The sequence below is a fragment of the Protopterus annectens genome, chromosome 10.part0, assembly GCF_019279795.1.
Source record: "Protopterus annectens isolate FY-2018-M chromosome 10.part0, PAN1.0, whole genome shotgun sequence".
Classification (NCBI taxonomy): domain Eukaryota; kingdom Metazoa; phylum Chordata; order Ceratodontiformes; family Protopteridae; genus Protopterus; species Protopterus annectens.
The window spans coordinates 1,132,858,120-1,132,873,882 of NC_056744.1; positions in this window are offsets into that span (position 1 = coordinate 1,132,858,120).

Consider the following 15,763-nt stretch of genomic DNA (forward strand, 5'->3'; position numbering starts at 1 on the left):
CTTCAGTTTTTCATCAGATAATCTCTTGGGCATACCAAAGTGGATCTATTTGGTCTGGTTCCATAGTGTAAAGGGATACAATCCTGGCTATGACCTAGATGACATGACGTCATGGCACTGGAGGAACTGGTTGAAGAGGACAGGGGACAGTAGTCAATGGTGGCTCACCCATTTTGCAGGGAGTAAGGCAATCTAGTTTGATGTAATGTCAGAACCTACTAGAGACAGAGGTGCATGGCATGTAGAGTATGTGACAGGGAAGTGTGCTTGCATTGCCAAACCACATTCCAGACATGTCCAAAAAGGAAGGAATTACAGGTCTTTGCATCTGCAAGCACATAAATCAGCCACCAGAGGAGGGGTTAGGGCCAAAATTAACAAAACCTCAATGGCTGGATGATGTCCTCCCATGATTGGCTCTCACTTTGTCCTCTGAGTTGTTTGTTTAATTTGATGAGAGTGCTTTTATCCTGCTGGGTGCTGCACCTCCTAATTTTTGCCATGATTTTCTTCCTCCTGTTATACAGCCTATTGATTTTGTGATTCCACCAGGGTGGCTTGTTTTTTGAGTTAGTTCTCTACTTCTTCCTGGTGGGTACAGCTGCCTCTATGCAGCTATTAACATGCTTGTACAGGGTTTCTGTGAACAGTTCTGCATAGGCAGCAGTGTTCTCAGGGTTTATGGGGCTTGAAATTTTGCCAGGTTCTCACTTAATAGAAGGAGGTTAGCCTTATAATACTTCCTGAATATTCCAAGTTTAGCTGGGGGTACATGTTTTATTTTTACTTCAAAGGAGACCATTTTGTGGTCTGACCTTACCAGGGAAGGCTTTACAGTAGAGGGTGTGCAGCACTCTCCCATAATTAGTGGGGAACAGATCCAGTATGGTTGCACCCATGATTGGTATATTGACTATCTGGTCCAAGGAGTTTGTGTTTACAAAATCCAGGGAGCTCTATGCATGTACAGTACTTGTCATATAGGATTACCAGTTAATAGTGGGGTCATTAAAGTCACCCATGAATATGGTATTGGGTTAATAAGTTTAAATACATGGCATGTGTAGATCAGAGCATGTGTATGTACCTTTAAGAAGCATTTCCAGATGTAGCATGTGCATATAAATACAGAGCATATGCAGGCAGCAGTGCCATTTTGAGAGAACAACCAGAGTGTTAACATGTATGAGTGTGGTAATCAGTCTGTTTATAAGTTTATTTAAGTTTAAGTTACAAACCCTCATTTCTGATGTGTTTGTGTGTAATAAAGCTGCTTGAACAGAACCCATGAATGTTCCTCTGTTTTATCCTGACCAGACGAGTGACATGGTGTCAGAACCGGGATTAGAAGAGCTACTTCTTTGAGCCATGAGGTGCAGAGTTGAAGATGAAGGTAGACTAAGCTGGTTGAGTGAAACGGAGCACAGACAGGCTAAAAAGGGCCAGAAACAAGCTAAAGGTAAAGAAAACTGCACAAATTATTTAGTTGGTAAAGAAAATGAAACAGATCATTTGTAAGACACAAAAAGCATTATTAATTAAATGAGTAGCACAAAAACATATTATTAAGCAAACAAAAGGCACAAACCACATTATTAATTAAATGAAATGTTCAAAACCACAATATTTGATAAAACTAGCAAAAATATTCATATGTGGCTCAGAATTATCTTTGGTTTGCTTAAGGAGCATGTTTAAAGTAAAAAGGGCACAATAAAAGCATAATGAGCCTGATTAGAGATTAAAAAGGCATAACGAGTACAATAAAAGGGCAAATTAAGCTTAAAGAGCAAGGCAACTGCATGCTATTTAGTGAAAGACCATGTTTGGGCACAAACTACTATTTTGCATTGACTGAACCCATTCAAAGCATAACTAGAGTTGTTCGAAGTATCTCAGAGTGTGCAAAGTGTTTGTAGTGTGTGTGTGTGTGTTTGTGTGTGCTTTATTACAGTGTAATTATTTCAAAGAGTTTGCTGTGTGCAAAGTACAGTTATATTGCAAAGTGCAGTCAAAGTACAGCTATTTTGAAAAGGTTCTTGTGTTGTGTACAGTTTATTTACAAAGTACAGTCATTTTGAAGTATTTTGTTGCACTGATAAAGAGTGATTTCATAAAGAACTGTGATTTTAAAGTGTTCTTGTGCCACAGAGACTTATTTGGCAAAGTGAAGTTATTTCAAAGAGTTTGTTGTGCTGTTGGGCATAATTACAAGTACTGGCATAAAGCTCTGGCATATATTTATGTGTGTATGTTCATATATAATTTCAAGTACCTTCACTACTGTGTGCTGCTATGGCAGAGGCATTTCACAGACAAAGTCCACTTGTGTTTGATCATAATATAGCAGAGAACTAGAGAGTATTTGAGCAGGAATACAATATTTTCATACAAGCAGCTTTTTCTGCCAAAGATGCACCTAGAAGGGCATTCATTTTGCTTAACCTAGCTGGGTCAGAAGCTATTGAAAGACAGTGTTAATTTGTATATGCACCAGAAATATATGCAGGAGACGGGGAAAACCATCACACTGTGGTACCAGCTGAATCAAGGGAAGACCCTGAGTGCTCAAAACGCAAATTTAGAGAAATGTGCAACCCCCAGACAAATGTTACATTAGAGATGCACTTATTTTATACAAGAGACCAAAGCCAGGTGAAACTTTTGCAGCTTATATCACTGGCTTGAGAAACAAAGCTAAATATGCAGATTTGGTGACTTGAAAGATGAGATAATAAAGGACAGGCTTGTGTGTGGTGTTAATAGTGCTGCAGTGAGAAAGATTTTGCTTCGGGACAGTGATTTAACTTTAAGCAAAGCCATAGAGATTTGTCAAATCCATGAGCTCACAGAAAGGCACACAAGTCTGCTTACAAGTGATAAGAGCATGGTTTCAACAGCCTCTAAAGCAAACATAGACAGCATGCACCACATGGTAAGCAGAAACAGGCCTAAGCACATGACAGCAGCAACCCTTGTGGGTGTGGCAGGGAGGACCTGTAGCTTTCTAGCAAATTCCAAGACAAGCTGAGTAAAAAGGGCATGCTTACTACAGTATAAGAGTGAGTCAGCAAAACCCAAGTCAAGTCTTACTGTTAAATGTCGTAATTGTGGTGCCAACCATGAGTCTAAAAGAAAAAAAGTACTTAGCATTTGGTCAACAATGCCACAAGTGTAAAAAATGGAATCATTTTCAAAATTTTTGTAAATCAAGCAAGCCTCATTCAGTTATTAAGAAAGGTCACTCAAAAAATCAAGTTGATCATATAGAGAGCTGCAACCCTACTTTCTATGTAGAAGGTGTATCAGTGGTCAGTGAAAAGGTTAATGCAGTAGATTTATTGGCAAAGAATGAAGTATTTTGTACTGTCCTTATCAATGGTAGAACCACAGAGTTCAAAGTAGACACTGGTTCAAAGTGTAATGTAATGTCAGCAGAAATATTTGCTATAGTGAGAGCTGGTGAGCAACTTAATTTGGTCAACTGTGCGAAGCTTGTTGCTTATGGAGGTGAAGAGATTCAAACCGAAGGCTCAGTAGTGCTTTCATGCTATTCAGCTGGGAACAGTTCCAGCTTGCAGCAGCTTGCAGTTTTATGTAGTCTGAAGACTTGTGCAGTCATTATTAGGTGTCAGAGACAGTTTAAGAATGAAACTGTTTTCTTTTACCAAAGAAGTACATCATGTAAGCACATATCTCAGTTCTAGCTTTACAGATACTATTTTCTCAGAGTATGCTGATGTTTTCGATGACAAGCTAGGCAAACTTCCAGTTGTGTACGCCATGAAGTTAGACCCAGAGGTCAGTCCAGTGATCAGACCAGCAAGACGAGTTCCAATAGCTATGCAGGACAAAGTCAAGGTCCAGTTAGACAAAATAGTACAGCAAGGTGTGATTTGTCCACTCACAGAACCAACTGAGTAGGTGTTGTCCATGATAGCTGCTCATAAGACAAATTCAGATGAAATCAGAATATGCATTAACCCAAGAGACTTAAACAAGGCATTAAAAAGACCTCATCATCCTATGCATACAGATGAGGAGACTGCAACCCTCGTGCCAAATGCCACTGTTTTTTCTGTATTAGATGCAAAGAGTTCGTTTTGGCAAGTGATGCTTGATCGCCTGTCTTCACTACTGACTACATTCAATACCCCATTTGGTAGATACAGAGTCCTCAGGATGCCTTTTGGAATAAATTCTGCTAGTGAAGTCTTTCAGCGTGCAATGGAGCAAATTTTTTCAGGCTATCCATGTGCAATAATAGTTGATGATTTACTGGATGGAGGTAATGGTGAAGCAGAATATGACAGAAACCTTATGAAAGTTCTGGGCAGAGCACATGAAGTGAATTTAAAGCTCAGTTCTCTGAAGTGCAAATTCAGATTACCAGAATTTACTTATGTAGGTCATTTATTTACCAATACAGGCTTCCACCAGATCCTCCTAAACAAGCAGCCATTCTTGAGATGCCAGGTCCAGACAATGTCCAAGCCTTAAAGCATTTTCTTGGTATAGTTAACTATCTGGGCAAATTTATCCCTGATTTTAGTGAGTTAACAGAGCCTTTAAGAGATCTAACATGCAAAAAATGCTGCATGGTCATGGTTAGAACAACACCAGAGAGCATTTGATAACCTCAAACAGCAAATTGCTAACCTGCCTACATTAAGATACTACAATGCCCACAAACCAGTAGTTCTTTCCTGTGATGCTTCAAAGTTCAGTCTTGGGGCAATTATTCTTCAAGATGGCAGACCTGTTGCCTGTGCATCTAGAACTCTTATCGAAACTGAGATGCAGTATACTCAAATTGAGAAGGAACTTTTGGCAATTGTGTTTACATGTTCGAAGTTCCATGATTATATTTATGGCCGAGCAATCCAGATAGAAACTAACCATCAACCTCTAGTTACTATTTTAAAGAAGCCTATGCATTCTTCCCCAGCAAGACTACATAGAATGATGCTCAAATTACAAAAGTATAATTTCAAAATGGTCTATATAAGGGTAAACATTTTTATCTGGCTGATACCTAATCCAGATCACCCAGAAATACTACGGAACAGCTTGATACAGAGAATTTTGACTTTGATGTCATGGAAGTGAATAATTTTTCTACCACGAGACTTGATGAGCTGAGAGATCATACAAAGACTGATGCAATTTTGCAAAAGCTCAACCACTTCATCAATGTAGGATGGCCATCAAAGCAATCCTGTGTACTGCCAGAAGTACAACCTTACTTTCCATACAGAGATGAGATGCTGATGGAAGATGGTGTCATTTTCAAAGGTTCAAAAGTTGTTCCTACTTCCTTACAACATGAATACATTCAGATTTTACATCGTGGCCACCCAGGTTCCAATTCTACCAAAAGAAGGGCGAGAGGACTAGCATTTTGGCCTTCTCTAGCAAAAGACATTGATAAAGTGCTTTCTTCTTGTTCAGTGCACAACAGTTCTAAGTCACATTTGCAAAACGAGCCACTTCAGCTAAGCCAAATTCCTGAACTACCTTGGTCAACAGTAGCAACTGACATATTTTAGTGGGACAGTCAACATTACTTAGTGTTGGTAGACTCTTATTCTAGTTTGAGATCATTTTGCTACCTAACCTAATGTCCAGTGCTGTTATTACTAAGATGAAACATCATTTCTCAGTCCATGGTAGTCCACACAAAGTTATTTCTGACAATGTGTCTCAGTTTACCAGTCAGTTGTTTCAGAGATTTGCTAAAGAGTGGGACTTTATCCATGTTACTAGCAGTCCTGAATATCAAACGGCCTTGCTGAACGTGCAGTACAGAGTGCAAAGCAATCACTGGAGAGGTCAAAGCATGACAATACCGATATCTTCTTGAATTTACTCAATCTCAGAAATGTACCCCATGACAACCAGCTAGGGTTGCCTGCTCAGAGACTTTTATCTAGGCAACCAGGACAACCTTGCCTATCAGTTCTAGTCTGTTGGTGCCTAATGCTAAAAACAACAGAACAATCAAAGCCCAACTTTTTAAGAAGCATTTTTCTTAGAAGTCCAGCATATTTCTTCATCCATTAAAAGAAGGAGAGAAGTGAGGATGCAAACAGCGAAAGTCTTTGAATGAATTGGTCAAGTGAGAGGTTTATGTACCAAGCCAAGAGCCTACTTAGTGGAATCTGAGGGTATAGAGTACAGGAGAAACCACAGACATCTTCTTCCTGTATCAGAAACAATACCGCAGTATCGTACCTGTGATGCAGACTCTAGATCTCATACAAGAACATGTCGCAGTGTCCATTCCTGTTCCTGATGATGTCCCAGATGTCCCCAAAGTTGAACATTCCTTGAAGATACTCTCCGATACTAGATCCAATTTTGACTTTTATGTTACACGTTCAGGTTGTATTTCCAGACTTAGTGTAAAATACACAGCAACTTGTTTTAATTGTTTTATATGTGTCTAATTTTGTATGATTGCATGCCATATAACAAGTTCTGTATAACTGCATGTCAAAAGATCATTTATGTAAATTGCATGTCATTAAATACTGTCATTTCATATATGGATTATTTCTCAAAGAGGGAATATGTAGATCAGAGCGTGTGTATGTACCTTTAAGAAGGATTTCCAGATGTAGCACATGCATATAAATACAGAGCATGTGCAGGCAGCAGTGCCATTTTGAGAGAACAGCCAGAGTGTTAACATGTATGAGTGTGGTAGTCAGTCTGTTTATAAGTTTATTTAAGTTTAATTTACAAACCCTCATTTCTGATGTGTTTGTGTGTAATAAAGCTGCTTGAACAGAACCCAGAAATGTTTGTCTGTTTATCCTGACCAGACGAGTGACAGTATGGGTTTCCTGAGTCATAGAGGGGTACCTATAGCTTGCAAGGAAGTGGTACTGGATTTTGCCTATGGTGATTTGAACATAGAGCAGCTCAAGTGCATTGTCCCGTTTGACCAGTCTTGAAATATATTTATTTTTGATGTAAACAGCGATACTTCCACCTTTAGTCCCTGCCTGTGAAGTAGCTATCCTAAATGAGTGGAAGACATTATAACTCTGCACTGCTGATGTGCTGCCCGTGGCTTTAAACCATGTCTCAGTGACCTCACAGACTTCAGCATTTTCTAGGGTAAAGAGAACATCTAGGGAGTGGAGTTGTTTTGTTTAGATTCCTAGCATTAAGCAGTAATACATTTAGATTTTCTTGGTTTTGATTTGCTGTGTCAGAAGTACTTTCAGTTTGGCATTGCCTAAAAAAGGCACTATGGGGGAAGATAATGTTTTAGCTAATATTAGAAAGCCTAGAGGGGAGAAGTGCAGACCATCCCTGGCAAAGCAGCATGGTCTGTTGACCATCTCCTTCCATGCTGAAAAATATTGCACCCCTTAGAATGACACCAGAAACTAAGCCGATTATTAAAGTCAATCATCTTTTGTTCATATTGTGGCATCACCTTTGGAGAAGACAAAATGCTGTTCAATGCTAGGCTCATACCATGAGACACATATTCTGAGAGCTCCATGATGTCTCTGTTCATATAGTCTAGGGAGGTACGTCTCAGGTCATTTACTCCCACATGCACTATGACTGAGTCATATTGGTAATTGTCGTCCAGTGACCTGAGTGCATGCATAATGTGACGGATCCTAGCCCCTGATAAGCAAATGACCATGACTTTCTCCTTACTCAGCCTGGTGAGAGGAGAGGGACATCAGTGTGTCTCATGATGGAGTCTCCAATGACTAGAATGTTGGATTGTATGGCAGCTTGCCTTATGGGCTTAGAGGTAGAGGCTTCATGACATGGAGCTCTATGTGTTGATGTGGGTGTTGTTTTGAAAGAGTGCATTTGTGGCTGCTGAGAGTATTTGTTATGTGTACTTCATCTAGGTGGTCTTTGTGGTTTAGGAAGGTTACATTTAAGTGCTTAAACATATATGGGTCGATATGTTGGCTTTGAATTGTGCGGGATGGGTGCAGCGTGTGTACTACTGACAACCTTATTGACATTAGGAGTACTTTTATGTGAGAGCTTTGCCTCCAGTGACATTGTGTAAATACATTTCTCACATACCATATCAGTTTGTTTGAGAATTAAGTGGTTGTCAGTAAACATGAGGCAATTTCTACATTGCCTCAGAATGCCCAAATCCACCAAGCCAGTAACAGGGACAGTAAGAAAGTTTATATCCATGGCAACAAACCCTTTTTTATTGATTTTACAGCTGGAGTGAGAATATCAGTCACTGTCAGGATTATCCAGTTTGCAACTATGGGGACAGTGCTTGTCACTGCAAACTAGTTGCTCTATGTGCAACTAGGTATTGGAGAAATTTAAATTGTGCTTTTACAGGAAAAATGTCACTCAAGGTGTCCAAGTCTCTACAGAGCACTGCAAAACACTTGAAGGGAAACTAATAAGTAGACCCTGAAAATTTAAGGATGAAGTATTTAGGCAGATATTCTGAAGTTAGAAATAAATCAAGCACTACTTACTGAAAACAAAGAAATAGCTTGTCAGGAATGATGAAAAGAGGGTAGTCGCATGAATGGCGACTGCCTGGCTAATAATAATGTTGGTTTCACCACAGCTTCACTCTGTTGGGATGCAATACTCCTTTGCTTCTTCTCTCACCAAAAGCAAAATGTTAGCACCAATCCCAAGATGAGAATCAGGCCACAGCCTTTGGTGATCCACAGTCTTGTCCCAGATGGTGCAAGGGTCTGTGGGCTTGTAGCCTTTTCTTGGTAGATGCCTTGAATAGCAACCTGACCAATTAGGAACTTTAAGCACAGACACTCACTCTCCAATATATCAAGAACCTTGTCAGGTCACACACATACATGTGTAAAACCTCAGACTGTCAGCTGTATTTATGAATGATTCCTGACTATGCCTGAGCAGCACTTCTTCTGTGGTAAAGATGGAAAATCAGCGCTGTAGAAGAAACTGTTTGTCCCTTTTGCCTAGGTTTGAATCCCAGAGTTTACAAATCAATTTTATCAGTGTATAAAGCCAAAAACAAATGTCAGGTCATGACATTTATACCCCCAGTACATGTCTGCAAACTTAACTCACCTAACAGTTACCTTCCAATTTTCAATATATATTTCCAAGCTACATCAGCGGATACTCCTCAAACTAAGGTCAAGTATTAAATTAACCTTCCTATTTCAAATATTTATTTCATCCCTGCTTGCAACTGCTGCTCTCCACTTAACATCAAGCAAAAGTGGCTGGCATTGATGCTCGGGTTTGTCCACTGCCAATAAACGTGATATTTGGAATTGGCAGGAAAGCATTAGTTTCCATTGCTCTAAGTCAGATGTCAGACATGTCTGGAGTTAATGAGGAAGCTGCCCAGTTTAGGGCACAGAGGTGGGGTGTCCAGGAGTCCAGGCTACTTACTGGACCCCTAGTAAAGCACTACAGCCAAAGACTTCTGCAGGGAGACTATTCTGGCTCCCAGTACAAGTCTGAGGCATGAAGTAGTTTGGCTCAGGCTATATCCAGTGCTACTGGTATCCTGTACACTAGAGAACAGAGTAGGCATCATTTTAATGACCTACACAGGTGCAAAAGGCATACCATTAACCATTGGTTGACCAAATTCAAGACTGTGGATATCCCACAGCTCTGTACATATGATAATAAAGAAGTATTTGTAATACTTTGAAAGCTAAACATAGGCAAGACTGATATGCATAATGCTCTTTGTTCTTTTCTGTTCTTTCCCCAGCTAATGCCAACAAAGAGTTAAATAGATGTGCTCATGTTGCTCAAATGGAGAGACTGAGAGAAGCAAGTGGTATGTATGCAGCACAAGAGAAGTATTATTGTAGCTTAAAAGTTAAAGATAGATTTTTTGTTTTTTGTACACTTGTAGCAAATTGAGCATGCATATCCTAACTGTAAAAGCAAGTATGCATGCATTAGTCTGTAGCACAAACCAACTTTAGGAGTTGAATATAAGACTGTAGTCAGAGGTTCTGGGCTCAAATACCTAAAGTCACAACTATACAGTACTGCATTTCTTTAATAATATTTACATTAAATTAAACTCTATACAGGTGACATAAATGCCCTGCTGTTAACTGTAATCTGGATTATTTGAACATGCATATGTGTAATATATGCGCATTTCAACGATTACTTTCAGCAATCTGCAGGTATAGTGTGTATTTGTTAGGACATATATCTACATGTACTACTTCAGATAAAATACTTATATAATTGTGTTAATGCATTGTATGTCACATATGATAGTACTCATTTTATCTTTTTTTTTTCTCTCACGCCAGCCCTTATCTCTTTTTTATTTTCTATTATGTGTTATCAAAATGTCTCCATGTCATCCATGTGTATCAAATCAGTAAATGCTACACAGCACAGTGAGGTAGGCCAGCCCCAGTGGATCAGCCTGCCTCCCCTCCACAGGCTCCAGCACCGATGCTCAGCACATCTGGAACCCAACCAAGCAGCACTGCCTTTGCTGCCTCTGCACTACCTGCACCCTCAGGTAGTACTACTCTGGAAGCTGGTGCAGTGGTACCCTCCACAAGCAGTGGAGTAGGTGGGGATTTCATCACTGTTAGGAGATGCCATTGTGAGGCATAGGGTTGTGCACCGAACCATTGGTGTACTGCTATGCCAAATAGAGAGGCTGTTCTGGTACATAGGAGGAGAAGACGTCAAGCACTCCAACCACCAGGGGAGTAAGGAGACAGTGATGACAGTCCAGTGGGTGAGGACTCAATTTTTGCTATCTCCATGTTTGATGGGCATGAGCATGTGTTTCCCCTCCCTCACCCCAAACATGGTGTCCCCCAATTGTTTGTGTCCCTTACCATCCCTGTGTCTTGTCTTGTTTGTCTTGTTTGTTTGCATTTCTTCCTCACCTTCCCAACTTATCTGACCCAGAAATACCTATGTCACTTACCCAGCATTCCTCTCTTACTGAATTAAAAGAAAATGGGCACCTGTCCCACAAAAAAACTACTGTCCCATACATAGCTCTCCACTTCTCACATGTGTCTTCTTGACACACTTGATTCGGTCTAACTGGCTATACAATATGATTATGTTGCTGTCACCCCTCTCTCTGGAGGCGACAAGCCAAATTCAGCTAATATTTTGCACATATTATAATTTTTTACTGTTGAAGAAATGGATAGCTATGGTTCTTTCCTACCTCCCTCCTGTACATTCCTGTATTACTTTCTCTTTGTTCTTCTCCTTGCTTGCTCTCCATTTCTCCATTTTCCTATCTACCCCATTTTAATACCTATAATCTATTCAAAAAATAGAATCACACACAACACACATAAGTACCAGAAAAAGCAATGGATCCCTTCACTTTTTGGCCTCTATGTTTGTGCGGAGTTTGGCATTAAGCACAAATGCTAAGTGATGGTGTACAGTTCTACAATGCTGCAGTTACCTCCATGCAATGCCACATAACCCCACTACACTACATCCATACACAATAACATATGCTGAATGTACTATAAAGAATAATGTCATTGCATTATCACTGTTTATTTAAAAGCATTACATACAAATGGATTTGAATCCAGTATCATCTAGGCCAAAAAAGAAATGTGTCAATGCATTTACACCTACTGCCACAGAATCAGCTAAGCACCAGGTGTGTTTAATAGACTCGATTCCAGCTCTCAGACTTTTAACAATGCATCTCACATTTGTGCACTACTTAACTATGTGCAAACACTGAAAGTAATGAAAATGTGTATTTTGCATGAGCAAACACTTTGCCAAATGTCTCGCAAACCCACTGCTCGTTGCTGCATTATGCAAAGTTAATATTAGCATGCATCAGTGTTGTTTACTGTCTATTTACTCATTATGCTATTAAACTACATGTGGAAACATAACAAACTGAAGGTCCTGTCTAATAATGTCATGTATTTACAATGCAGCCATATGTTGCCTTCCCCCATGCACTGCAACCCTGATGTCTCAGTACTTTTGCACACATATATCAACTACACTATATAAATTAATATCAAATGTGTGATATGCAATGTAGGTTAATCTGGTAACATGCAGAACCAAAACTATCTTCACAGTTGAACATGCCTACACATCCATCAATTAACCTGGGAACTATTGACTCATAAGCCTAACAAGGCTTATCTGCAAGGCATGGAAAGAATCATTATGGATATCCACAGGGGCATAGATGACCTTCATCACTCTTTACCCAAACCATTTTGGTTTTGTCAAGGGCAGATCTTGCTTATTAAACCTAGTGGGCTTCTTTGATAGTGACCCCAATGCCCTGGATGAGGGAAAATAGGACATACTGCCTATCATTGATTTAGCCAAGGCCTTTGACACAATCCTCCAATCAGGTATCATAGAGAAAATTCTCCTATCTGGGGATTAACCCATACATTACTAGATAGGTAGCCAACTGGCTCACTGACAGAATGCACAGTCAAAGCTGGGGAGACCACCTCCACCAGTAGATCAGTTACCAGTGGAGTACCACAAGGGTCTGTGCTGGGCCCACTACTATTTGGAAAATATTTCTCTGAAGTCCAGGTGAGGGAAGAAAACCTGTGCCTTACCAAGTTTACTAATGACTGTCAACTGGGCACAATCATATAGAGTCCCACAACGATGTTAACATATTACAGAAAGGTCTAACACAGACATGATTGGTGCCAAACTTATAGATTGAAACAGTTCAAAAAAATGCCTCATTATCCTGTTTGGCAAAGCAGTAGCCATGTTAATTATGATATACATAGCATCCCTGTAAGCTCAAGCTCAATGGTGTGAGACTTGTGAACTCAGGTTGATAGGAATCTAAACCTCAATCACTATGTGTCCATAATAGTAAGACACGCATTCTTCCTTGTGCACCTTATAAATAAGGGCATCACATCCAAGACCAGGGAGGTCATAGCTCTGCTGTACTTGACCCTTATCAGACCACTAATTGAGTACAATGGTCCCTTCTTTATGGACCTCACCAGACACCTGCAGAAACTAGAGAAAACACAGAGGTTTCTGACCAGGAGTATCCAGGGCTTCCAAAACATGACATACATGGAAAGACTGAAAGAGCTGTCACTGTACTCAGCATAATACAAGCTGCTGACAGGCAACCTATGCCTGACCTACAGAATAGTCTCAGACCCTGCCCTACTGGAAATGCAAATCAAATGGGACAAGAATAACTTACTCCAGAGATCTCAACCTAGCATGTGACATACACAGACCATGCTGGAGAGACAGATATATCTCCCAGCAATTGCCACTCCTCTGTAATAGGCTCTCACTGCATGAGAAGCAGTGCTCCTTAATGACCCCATTCAAGCACAACCTTAACTGAATGGGTGAGTGTAAATTCACTCCAGGGGTGGCACCTATGTCCCTCATGGACAGAGGCAGTTGCTGCTGATCACAAAATCACCCTGCTAACAATGACCTAACTATGCTCAGTTAGGGTACTTGGGTTTTTACACAGCTAAGCTTGTAAAAGCCCTAGCGCCATTAGCCTAGTAACCTCCTATGAACCTATGAAGCTATGAACCTATGCAAGCCTTCCATCTTCTCTCCAACATGCACTGCTGATGTCATCCACTGTAAGTTGCCCTGCAGCCTTGTAAAATTTTCATTTGTGCCATGGTGCTTGCATAAAGTACTGAGCTCTGTAGTCAGTCTACTTAGATAAGTAGGGGTTCTGTTCTCACTGCAGTCAACTGTGTGTGTGTGTGTGTGTGTGTGTGTGTGTGTGTGTGTGTGTGTGTGTGTGTGTGTGTGTGTGTGTGTGTGTGTGTGTGTGTGTATGTGTGTATGTGTATGTGTGTGTGTTTGTGTCTAGCCAGAAGACCATATGTGTGTATCCTTCAATTACCACTCCAATCCTACAAATTGACAGTATTTTGACACCTGCACATGCCTACACATCCATTTCATGCAGGCCTACCTCCATCTTCAATCTAACATGCACTGCTGATGTAATCCACTATAAGCTGTCATGCAGCCTTGTAAAAGTCAGAATTGTGCCATGGTGGTTGCATAAAGTAATGAGCTCTGTAATCTGTGTACCTAGATAGGTAGGGGTGCTGTTCTCACTATAGTCAACTGTGTGTGTATATGTATGTCTAGCTATAAGAGCATAAGTGTGTATCCTACAGTTACTACTTCAGTCCCATGAATTGACAGTATTTTGACACTTTCCCAATCCTACACATCCATTTCATGCAGGCCTCCCAACAGCTTCTCTCCAACATGCACGTGCTGATGTCATCCAATATAAGCTGTGGTGCAGCCTTATAAAAGTCAGACTTGTGCTGTGGCCCTTGCATAAAGTACTGAGCTCTGTAGTCTGTGTACCTTAGATAGGTAGGAGTTCTGTTCTCACTGCAGTCAACTGAGATGTGTGTGTGTGTGTGTGTGTGTGTGTGTGTGTGTGTGTGTGTGTGTGTGTGTGTGTGTGTGTGTGTGTGTGTGCACTTGCTCGACATTAGAGAGAGCCTTTTACACCAGCATGTGGGACGCTGTTATTACCATATTCTCCACAAGAGACACTGCTGAAGTCATCAGCTATAAAATGTTGTCTGAGACACTCCAATTCAGACTTGAGCTGTGACACTCATCTTAAATACATTGTTCTGTAGTCTGTGTACTTAGGTAGAGGTTCTATTCTCACTGCAATCAACTGAGGTGTGTGTCTGTGCTCTTGCTTGACATTACAGAGAACCTTTTTCACCAGCATGTGGGACACTGCTATTACCATATTCTCCTCACCAGACACTGTTGATGTCATTAGCTATATCTGATTTGTGCATGTGCCCTATTCCCACCAGGACAGAGACAGACACTGGCCTGGAGGCCAGGCAGATGTCACCTCATCCTAAGCAATCCCGATTACAGTGACACAGCTTTCAGTCTATCCACATACATCATGGCATGGTTTTTAGGCCCTATATTTTCTTGGTGAGAAATCCCTTGTGGTCTCTCCAGCTGCTGCATGTGTCTGATAAGGTACATACAAAAAAGAGCATTATACTCTATTAGTGTTCTGATGAGGTTCGAGTATAGTGCTGTAATATAATCCTCATATCTGAATACAATGGCATGGCTTATGATGCAGACAACATAGGCTTTCAATACCAGTGTGGACACTTGGTGGTCGAAATTTAGATTGCTAGCTATGTATGTGTTCCTAGTGCTTCCATCACTGGGTTTCAGCATAGTGCAGCTGTTGTCAATGCTGTAATTAGCAGGGAATTCCACTCTACAGAAGGACAAAATAAAGACACATTTTTTCATTTATTTGTAGACCGTGTGGCTTTATCACCAATCATTTGTCTGTATTATACCTCCTGTAGTATATTATCATCATAGGTAGACTCAGTGATTGTTCCCATTTTGCAAGGATTAGCAAATGTAGTAAGCCAAAGGCCATATATTTTAGCCTGAACTATTGAGAAATAGATTCAAAATAGTAAAGGGGCACAGATTCCTGGGGCACACCAAGAGTGACAGCTCTAGTGATGCAGATTGATTTACTATTTTTCACAGTACGTGTTTTATTGGTGAGCCAATTGGTTACCCATATAGTGATATAAGGGTTAAACTTCAGCTGAGAGAGTTTCTCAATGATACCTGCATGGGGATTGTGTCCAAACCCTAGGCCAGATCAGGATAGCCAGTATGCACTGTCTTACCTTCATTCAAGCCTATCACACAGAATCAATGTGCTGTGACAACATCACAGATCACCTAT